General features: G+C 43.5%; 1 protein-coding gene across 5 annotated transcripts in view; it reads right to left on the reverse strand.

Annotated features, from left to right (window-relative positions):
- Nucleotides 1–10156, reverse strand: part of PIKFYVE (phosphoinositide kinase, FYVE-type zinc finger containing) — a 108501-nt gene extending 98345 nt beyond the window's left edge. For all 5 annotated transcript variants that reach the window (XM_032216839.1, XM_032216832.1, XM_032216824.1 and 2 more), the window contains exon 1: nt 9772–10156. The gene's annotated coding sequence lies outside the window, so the exon portion shown is untranslated. The remainder of the gene's footprint in view (nt 1–9771) is intronic.
- Between the last annotated feature and the right edge of the window lie 330 nt (nt 10157–10486).

The following is a 10486-nucleotide window of genomic DNA, read 5'->3' on the forward strand; positions in this document are numbered from 1 at the left end:
CAGTTAGACTTAGATACCGCTTCATAGGGCTTTCAGCCCTTTCTAAGTGGTTTACAATAGCAGTAGCAGTTAGACTTATATACCACTTCATAGGGCTTTCAGCCCTCTCTAAGCGGTTTACAGAGTCAGCATATCACCCCCAACAACAATCCGGGTCCTCATTTCACCCACCTCGGAAGGATGGAAGGCTGAGTCAACCCTGAGCCGGTGAGATTTGAACTGCTGAGCTGCAGATAACAGTCAGCTGAAGTGGCCTGCAGTACTGCACCCTAACCACTGCGCCACCTCGGCACAGAATAAATTCCCAAATAAAGTACGGTTCAACTTTTTAAAGTTGTATTAAAGGAGCACATCTTACCAGTAGAGATATTGCATAGAAAGCAAGGAAATAATGTACCAATCGTAAGCAAACTGAATAAAATGAATAGACGGAACAACAGCCTATGTAATGATTTACTCTGAAGCAAAGTATGAAACCCACATCATCTAGACCAGTGTTTTTCAACCACTGTGCCGCGGCACACTAGTGTGCCGTGACATAGTGTAAGGTGTGCCGTGGGAAAATTACTTTATATATAGTCAATATAGGCACAGAGTTAATTTTTTTTAACATTTTCTAATGGTGGTGTGCCTCGTGATTTTTTTCATGAAAAAAGTGTGCCTTTGCACAAAAAAGGTTGAAAAACACTGAACTAGACCAGCAATTTATAAATAGATATTGTCAGTTTTAAAGAAAAGTTCTAAAAATCCACTTGGTAATAATCTAAATCAGTGGTAGTCAACCTGGTCCCTACCACCCACTAGTGGGCGTTCCAGCTTTCATGGTGGGCGGTGGGGGGTTTGCTATAACTCTGCTTTATAAATTTTATAAAGTAAAGTTACTTCCCTACTTTATAAATCCCCATTACTGTGGAACCGGTGGGCGGTTAGAAAATTTTACTACTAACAGAGATACAGAAGTGGGCGGTAGGTATAAAAAGGTTGACTACCCCTGATCTAAATTAAATCTATCCTCAGACACTTTTAAACAAAACAGGCAACAAGTAAAATAAGTAAATAAATGATCAATCAATCAGATTAGGCAAGGCACATTAGACACAACCTGGATTTAAATCAGTCTGAATGCATATGAGTATATTTTTGGGATTATATAGAAGTTTGGAAGTTTATTAACATTTGTATGCCGCCCACTCCCTAAGGACTCTGGGCGGCTTACAGACAAACAAGGGAATATAAAAATTAAAAATAGAAATACAATTGTTTAAAATTACACAACATACATACTGCTTATAGTGGGGCTGGATGCTAATCAACAGCCCCAGGCCTGCCGGAACAGCCAGGTCTTAGTAGCTTTACGGAAGGCTGGAAGAGTAGCGAGGGTCCGGATCTCTACGGGGAGATCATTCCATAGGGCCAGGGCAGCAACAGAGAAGGCCCTCCCCCAGGGGGTCGCCAGCCGACAATGACCGACCGATGGCACCCAGAGGAGGCCCAATCTGTGTGATCTTATCGGTCTCTGGGAGGTAATTGGCAGGAGGCGGTCTCTCAGGTACCCAGGTCCGATGCCAGGTAGGGCTTTATAAGTAACAACTAGCACCTTGAAGCGAGTCCGGAGACCAATCAGTATAGTCTCCGTATACTGATTATTTTCCCTCCCCCAAAGCAAATGCTTCATGGTGTTTATTTTTTTGTTCTTTTCTCTACGGTGCTGGCTGGATATTCAAAAATAATGTGATGTGTTAACAGTGAATTTCTTAGCAATTTGGCTGGCCGGAGTCCTCAGGAAATAAGAGGTGAGCTAAGGTTGCAGTGAGATTGCTACTGAATGGCCTTTTACTTGTTCCCTAATTCGTCAAGGAGTTCTAGGAAATGAAGCAGCAGAAATGATCACATGAGGGTTAGTTAAAAAAAGAAAGTCCAAAAGGGAACCTACTTTGAGAGACCGCCTCCTGCCAATTACCTCCCTTAGACCGATTAGATCTCACAGGTTAGGTCTCCTCCGGATTCCATCTGCCAGCCAATGTCGGCTGGCGACTCCCCGGGGGAGAGCCTTCTCTGTTGCAGCTCCGGCCCTTTGGAATGACCTCCCCATGGAGATCCGGACCCTTACTACGCTCCCGGCCTTCCGCAAAGCCACCAAGTCCTGGCTGCTCCAGCAGGCCGGGGGGCTTGTGAAACATCCAGCCCCACGGAAACTGTGAATGTTGCGTTTTTTAAAGTGTTGTCTTTGTCTATTTATCCCCCTTCCCTTGTCTATTGTGAGCCGCCCGGAGTCCTTCAGGAGTGGGCGGCATACAAGACAAATAAACTAAACTAAACTAAACTATACTTGGACCTATATGCTACAGTGCTGATAATGGAGATGGTACATCACTACATCTATCATAACACATTGGTATGCTATCAATAGCAGTTAGACTTATATACTGCTTCATAGGGCTTTCAGCCCTCACTAAGCGGTTTACGGAGTCAGCATATTGCCCCCAATAACAATCCGGGTCCTCATTTCACCCACCTCGGAAGGATGGAAGGCTGAGTCAACCTTGAGCCGGTGAGATTTGAACCGCCGAACTGCAGAACTGCAGTCAGCTGAAGTAGCCTGCAGTGCTGCACTCTAACCACTGCGGCACCTCGGCTCTTCTATCAGATGAGGAATTCCTTCTCAAGGAGAGGCAGGGCAGTAGATCAACCTGGCAGCTGTGACCATTTTGGCAATTTTGGCAATTTTGCCAATTCAATCATTCAAATTATCAAACTCTGCAGAGGCTGGTACATCAAACTATATTATCTGGGATTCCTTAGGTCTGCAGATTCTGAGGAAGCGGACAGGAGTGAGTGCCTTCTGGCATGTTCATTGTCATTTGTGGACTTCATCCATATCTCTCTTGGCTCATCGGTGGGACAAGGGTGTGCGATTAACTGCATCCAGGGGATAGTCAGTGCTTCTTTCTGGGACAGGTTGAGGCTGATAAGCTTGAATAAGGTTATAATGCAGTGTTTCTCAACCTTGGCAACTTGAAGATGTCCGGACTTCAACTCCCAGAATTCCCCAGCCAGCATTCGCTGGCTGGGGAATTCTGGGAGTTGAAGTCCGGACATCTTCAAGTTGCCAAGGTTGAGAAACACTGTCATAATGTGTCCTCCCTAGATTCAACTGGTTTATATCCAGAGAGACTCCAATGAGCCAGACTACAGTCTTTGAAAAGCTATGAGTTATTGCTAAAAGCAGGTCAAGATAGTGAGGATTTCTTCATGCAGATACCAAGAGTCACCTGATGCCACCTGATTTTGATGCCATCTGACTATCTAATCCCAACAGCGTTTTGAAAATAAGATGGTTTCCCAACATTTGCAAATGCCTCATTTCCTGGATCCAGACTTTACTCAATTATGGATGAATAGATGAGACATGTTTCATGTTCCCAAGTATGAATTAAGGAAGTAAAAAGTTACCATTTGACAATGTAAAAACAAAACTTCGGCTAGTTCAGAGAGTAGTAAGGGCAAAAGAATGTTACAAATTGGGTAAATTCTGTAAGAATGTTATGAATTTTCCAAAACAAGGTAAGCAGAAAGATGGGTTGTAAGCCAAAAAGTAAAAACAATTCAACTCAAAGATGATGTAATGGTATTGTCAAAGTCTAAAGTGTTTTCATGACTACTATCAACTTTAGAAGGGAGGAGAATTCCATGCATACCTTCGGTCTCATGTTTCTACAATCTAGTTGGAGAATATGATTTATGACGCAGGACAGAAGGGGGGGGGGGGTTAGGAGGGTAAAGTTCAAACGCAATTAAGCGAAAGTCAGTTTAAGCTCCACAGAAGTAATACTAAGATGTTGGTCCTAATAAATGAAGGGGTTTTGTTTGAACTTTGTCTCGAGGCTCGTAAATTAAATAGGTCATCTCTTGGGAACTTCACAGGGATGAGGGAATGACGGGAGTGGAATAGGGAGATGCTACATAGACAAGAGAGGGCATAGCCAGCAGCTGCATAACAGGCAGAGAAAGAAACTGGAAAGGAACTTCCCAAACTTCTCAGACTATAAAAGAGATGGTGGAGGATCTGAACTGCTGGATTTGCAAGATTCTGTTAATGTAGCCTTACAATAAAGTTGAATTAGCTCGTTTGGTTGTGTTTCCTGCCTAGTCTACCTGGAAAGGCTGACAGACAACATTTCCAAAAAACCATCCAGACCCCTTTCTTTGCCAGAAAATACTCACTGTAGGATTTTCCATCATCACAGGAAATGTTTTTTGTTGTCAAGTACTGTACAATAAAAGAAATCTTGAAAGGATTGGATTGGATTGGATTTATTCAATTTGTATGCCGCCCTATCCCCGAGAGACTCAGAGCGGCTTACAATCGAAGAGGGGAGGGGGTACAAAATGAAGATAAAAAGACAAACACATTTTAAAAAACAACAACAGTCATACCCTCGAGTGGGGCTGAGAGATTCAGCAGCCCCAGGCCTGCCGGAACAGCCAGGTCTTAAAAGAAAGAAAGAATGACTCTCTGTCCTATCATATGTCAAACAAAATCAAAACAATTACACTTAAACTAAGTAATCCTTTCTGGAAGTCCCTCCTTGTTGGTTCACTCATTCCTTCTCTGTTCCCATGGTCAGGTCTACAGTCCCGCACACGCGTGATCTTCAGCAAGTAGCAATAGCAATAGCAGTTAGACTTATATATCGCTTCATAGGGCTTTCAGCCCTCTCTAAGCGGTTTACAGAGTCAGCATATCGCCCCCAACAGTCTGGGTCCTCATTTCACCCACCTCAGAAGGATGGAAAGCTGAGTCAACCTTGAGCCGGTCAGATTAGAACCGCTGAACTGCAGATAACAGTCAGCTGAAGTGGCCTGCAGTACTGCACCCTAACCACTGCGCCACCTCGGTACACAAAGGCTTGGCTTTTGAATCTGACAAAAATGGAGAGAGAAATAGTCCAAAACCAATTTTGAACACAGAAATTTTTCCAGTTCCTTGTCCATAACTAAGTAATTTGTCCAGATTTTTCCCAACAGCAAGCCAAAGCTATGCAACATTTATTAAATTCTAAAAAATGTACTTCAGAACATAAATGTATGGCCTATCCTGAAAGTACCAGCATCTTTCCCCAGGATTGTTCAGCTGCTCCTTAAGGTTGCCTGGGAAAAGATGAGAACTTGGGAAAAGATGCAGCTGCTTTAAAGAACTGAAGATACAGTAAGCATTACATTCATGCCCTGCCTACTGGCACTCTCAGTGCGAATGCTGGCTGGGGAATTCTGGGAGTTGAAGTCCGGACATCTTCAAGTTGCCAAGGTTGAGAAACACTGGGCACTCTGAAACATCTTTCTGGAATCAAATCCAAAACATTGTACATTCATAATCAGAGCCCATAAGTGTAGCATAAATACCACGTGTTAAAGTATGATATATTCCAAACATGTAATGTTGCATACTGTATGTCAGTTAACCCAGGCAACATTAATTAAAAGCACTTGTTCCAAAGTTTTGTATTTTAAAAGGTCAAATAATTTAATTGAAGAGTCACAAATATTTGACCCTCTGCACCTTTAACCAGAGGTTCCATCCAATTTACATCACAAACATCTAATAATAGAACTGTCTGTGTAGTTGTTCATTTGCATGTGCTCACTTCTCACAGCAAACAGATAATCCACATTTCCTCTTTCTTCATCTAACCAACAAGGCCAGGATGAAAAAAAGGTATTTCTGAGAATAATAATGCAGCTTGCATATTATTCATATTAATTCAAAATTATATCTTCCATAAATTTATTCCTTTTTTCTTTAAAAGTATAAAATGTATTTGTGAGATAGGCAACATATGATCTTAATAACTGTAGCATCTACTATAATAGTTCCTGTTTTAATAAATTCCGATATTAAAAAAATGTTAAAACTGCTTATTACCTAGAGATAAAACAAAAAAGACTTTTAAAAAATAGAATGCTTTAAATGTAGATTTAGCATAAGTCCCAAACTTAAGAATCCATGTTGGATAAAATCCATTACACAAAAGTGAGTGTCCACATATATAATAATGTTCTGCATTAATTCACCCACTTGAATAAATGGTGTTCAAAGGGGAGACGAAGATTACAGGTCTAAAAGTTAACTATTCTAACCAATGCTATAAAAATTTAGTTTCCTTTTCTTAAAAACAATGCTCACAACAAGGATTTCGGGGAGTTTTATTTCTAGAAGGATTCCCATGCCACCTTTCTAAATCAGGGTAACAGGATTTAATGTATCCAGGTACTGTATATACTCGAGTATAAGCCTAGTTTTTCAGCCCACTTTTTGGGCTGAAAAAAGCCGCCTCGGCTTATACTCGAGTCAGTGAAAAATTTGCCCGAAATGGAGGAGAAAAAGGGGCGGGGCCATGCCGCTGGGTGACGCTCGTGAATGGCCCAGCGCCCCTGAGTTTCCCCTCCCTCTGTGTCAGTTTGCCGCGCAGCGCGCACCGCACCATCCCCCCTCCTCACGTTCTAATGTAATGCAGGGTTGTCTTACGATTCCCCTTCCTCCCCCTCCTGCCGCTCTGCAACGATGTCCCACCTCCTCCTTGTTATGGCAAGCAGCCACATAGCGATGTCCCACCTCCTCTGGTACAGTGATCCAATGATAGGAATCACTGTGCCGTGTGTCATAGGAGGCGGGACATCGCTCCCGCGGCTGCACGGGACATCATCATCACAGCGGGACATCAGCATCATGAGGTGAGTGAAGTATTTCATTGAATACACCGCTAGTTTACTGTTTTTCTTTGAAATAAATATTCAAAAACATTATTGGTATCTATTTTTATTTTTGAAATTTACCGGTAGCTGCTGCATTTCCCACCCTAGGCTTATACTCGAGTCAATAACTTTTCCAGTTTTTTTGTGGTAAAATTAGGTGCCTCGGCTTATATTCGGGTCGGCCTATACTCGAGTATATACGGTATCTATTCAAAAGGGAACATTCATTGCCTTACACCAGTGTTTCTCAACCTTGGCAACTTGAAGATGTCCGGACTTCAACTCCCAGAATTCCCCAGCCAGCGAATCCAGACATCTTCAAGTTGCCAAGGTTGAGAAACACTGCCTTACACATTTCATTTGAACGTGGGTGCTATCAATTATATGACCTGACATTTTCTCAGTATCGTTAACCTTATGCAATTGTAGTTTCCACCCTGTTTTAAATCAAAGTGTCCTGTACAAGCCTATCCCAACAGAAACCCAAAATTGGAAAACGCATTGGGGAATGGGTGCATCACTCACTCTTTGTTCCAAAGGTGTGCAATTCAAAATAATAGGAGCAATTTATCTAGTTTAGGTTTAGGTTTATTAAATTTATATGCCGCCCTTCTCCCAAGGACTCAGGGAGAAGTTGCAGTTTTAATCAGTGACTGTAATAAAAAGCCTTCATTCATTTACCTAATTGGCCAAGATAAGAATTCTTACACACCGAGAATAAATGAACAGTAAAAATATAAAGCACAATATAGGTAAATAATATTTGGTCATAAGTAGCTAAGTATAAATAAATAAAGAATTGTACATAAAAATGAATAAAGAATAAGAGCCGAGGTGGTGCAGTGGTTAGGGTGCAGTACTGCGGTCCACTTTAGCTGACTGTGATCTTCAGTTCAGCGGTTCAAATCTCACCGGCTCAAGGTCGACTCAGCCTTCCATCCTTCCGAAGTGGGTGAAATGAGGACCCCGGACTGTGGGGGCAAGTTGCTGACTCAATTTGCTAAAAAAAAATTGTAAACCGCTTAGAGAGGGCTGAAAGCCCTTTGAAGCGGTATATAAGTCAAATAAATAAATAAGGAGATTATGATCGCAAGATAGAAATGTATAGGAGGGAAAACACTAACTGCAAAGAAACCGATTCGGAACTGCGGGATGATATACGATGGAACTTACTGTTCCTATGTTGTTTTTAAGTCATGTGTTTGTCTCTGTTGATGTGCTTATGTGTTTAAAATAAAAATTTATTTAAAAAAAAAAAAAGAGTTCTTACACACCGTTCAAAACGATCTAGTCGAAGTAGGTAAGAACCCGGATTGTTGTTGGGGGCAATATGCTGACTTTGTAAACCGCTTAGAGGGCTGTAAGCCCTATGAAGCGGTATATAAGTCTAACTGCTATTGCTGTTGCTATCATCTATCTATATCTATATCTATATTTCTGTCTGTCTGTCTGTCTATCTATCTATCGGATTGTTGGGGGCGATATGCTGACTCTGTAAACCGCTTAGAGAGGGCTGGAAGCCCTATGAAGCGGTATATAAGTCTAACTGCTATTGCTGTTGCTATCATCTATCTATCTATCTATCTATCTATCTATCTATCTATCTATCTATCTATCTATCTATATCTATATCTCTGTCTGTCTGTCTGTCTGTCCGTCTATCTATCTATCTATCGGATTGTTGGAACGAGCTCCCCGTGGGGATCCGTACCCTCACCACCCTTCAGACCTTCCGCGCAGCCCTCAAGAACTGGCTATCCTGCCAGGCCTGGGGGTAGAGATTGATCTGCCCCCACCCGAATGTTGGATGAATGTTGTTTACTTTTAATTATATGTAATGTTATATGTTATTGTCTGTACCCCCCCTCCCTATGAGTTGTTAGCCGCCCTGAGTCCCCTCAGGGAAAAGGGCGGCCTATAAATAAACCCATTCAATTCAATTCAATTCAATATGCTGACTCTGTAAACCGCTTAGAGAGGGCTGGAAGCCCTATGAAGCGGTATATAAGTCTAACTGCTATTGCTGTTGCTATCATCTATCTATATCTATATCTATATTTCTGTCTGTCTGTCTATCTATCTATCTATCAGATTGTTGGGGGCGATATGCTGACTCTGTAAACCGCTTAGAGGGCTGGAAGCCCTATGAAGCGGTATATAAGTCTAACTGCTATTGCTGTTGCTATCATCTATCTATCTATCTATCTATCTATCTATCTATCTATCTATCTATCTATCTATCTATCTATATCTATATCTCTGTCTGTCTGTCTGTCTATCATCTATCTATCTATCTATCTATCTATCTATCTATCTATCTATCTATCTATCTATCTATCTATCATCTATCTATCGGATTGTTGGGGGCGATATGGTGACTCTGTAAACTGCTTAGAGGGGGCCGGAAGCCCTATGAAGCGGTATATAAGTCTTATTACTATTGCTATAAGCAATTTGCAAACTCAGCAATCAAGGGTAAACAAAAAAAAAAATCTCAAAGGGAGCACAACGTTCTCCACTCCACAACTTCCAAAGATGCAACAATCCTCTTATATTTTGCAATTTATTCCATTTCAGCAGAAGCTTTTATTTTTTTTTGGACGCTTCCTTTCTTCGCAAACCACGAGACCAGACCCGGCGGCTGCTCCTTCGCGGGGGCAGCAAATACACCTCCCCACATCCCGGAGTCTCGAGACCCCCCCCCCCAGCGGGACCCGAAAGGCTAACTTTCCCACCCAATCACCCACCCACCCCAAAATCTGGGTTGACTGAAACGCTCCACGCCTGGCAGGAGAAAAGACGGGACGGAAATCGGAGGGGCGCAGAAACGAGGCAACTGTAGCACGATTGGCACAATTTTGCACAAGCAAAGCAAGACGCTATTGTGGCAACGGTGCAGCCCCCTTGCATGGGGTCCAAGGCAGGCGGAGACCCCCCCCAATAAAGCTCTGCGAGGATGCATGCAAGCCCCCCCCCCAATGCCTCCCCAGCTTCCTTTGGGAAGGAATCGCCTCTCACCAGGCTCCCAGCAGGCTCTCCCTGCCTCCGGCCACGGGTCTCCTGCGCTCTGCTCCCCTGGAGGCGACACCATCCAAGGAGGGGCAGCTTCTTCAGACGGCCGGCGAAGGCAGCAGCTGACCCGGCTTGGCTCTCCCTCCTCCTCCTCCTCCTCCTCCCCGTCCGCTTCCTGCTTCTTCCCCCGCGAAAGCCAAGCGGCGGAGGAGGAGCTGCGCCCGCGCCATCCGCTCCGGCCTCTCCCGCAGGCGAGCCAGTGGATGCCGGAGAGGTGGAGGAAGCAAGAACCGCGCGCAGACGTTCACCGAGGACGCTGCAGTCATCGACCGGGGGTTTCTCCTATGCCGTTCAGTTGGAGAGCGTCCCATATAGTCCAGTGGTGTCTCCAACCTTGGGAACTTTAAGACTTGTGGACTTCAACTCCCAGAGTTCCTCAGCCAGCTTTGCTGGCTGAGGAACTCTGGGAGTTGAAGTCCACAAGTCTTAAAGTTCCCAAGGTTGGAGACTAACGATGAGGAACTCTGGGAGTTGAAGTCCACAAGTCTTAAAGTTCCCAAGGTTGGAGACTAACGATGAGGAACTCTGGGAGTTGAAGTCCACAAGTCTTAAAGTTGCCAAAGTTGGAGACTAACGATGAGGAACTCTGGGAGTTGAAGTCCACAAGTCTTAAAGTTGCCAAAGTTGGAGACTAACGATGAGGAACTCTGGGAGTTGAAGT

Source organism: Thamnophis elegans, chromosome 1 (assembly GCF_009769535.1).
Source record: "Thamnophis elegans isolate rThaEle1 chromosome 1, rThaEle1.pri, whole genome shotgun sequence".
Lineage (NCBI taxonomy): Eukaryota > Metazoa > Chordata > Lepidosauria > Squamata > Colubridae > Thamnophis > Thamnophis elegans.